This window comes from Lipotes vexillifer, unplaced genomic scaffold (genome assembly GCF_000442215.2).
Source record: "Lipotes vexillifer unplaced genomic scaffold, Lipotes_vexillifer_v1.1 scaffold71, whole genome shotgun sequence".
Lineage (NCBI taxonomy): Eukaryota > Metazoa > Chordata > Mammalia > Artiodactyla > Lipotidae > Lipotes > Lipotes vexillifer.
In genome coordinates, this window is record NW_006793703.1 from 8,295,559 (window position 1) to 8,295,998 (window position 440).

A 440-nucleotide genomic window follows, 5' to 3' on the forward strand; every position below is an offset into this window, starting at 1 on the left:
CCCCTGCATCGGCAGGCGGACTCTCAACCACTGCACCACCAGGGAAGCCCTTTCTTTCTTTTTAAATAATTCTTGGAAAGTGCTATTTATTGGACTAAAGTTAAGACCTGTACTCCTTGTACTGGGTGTTTAGTTTACTTCAGAAATTTCTGTTTGTTTTTGAGAGGCACTGAGGGTTAGTGGAAGAGATGTTTAGTAACCATTGGATCCGTACTGACCTGGAGTAGAATTCTGGCTTTCTGCCTCCTGGGTGTAAGGCCATGGGCATTTTTTAAACCTCTCTGAGACTCAGCTTCCTCACATGGAAATGATTCCTTTACCTTCTCGGAGCACTTCTCTGTGTGTTTTTTATTTTGGGGGGATGCCCCCAAGTGGAAGGCAGCTCCTGTAAGCCCTAAGGCGGAGGCAGAAGCGAACAGCCATGGAATTCAAGACGCTGA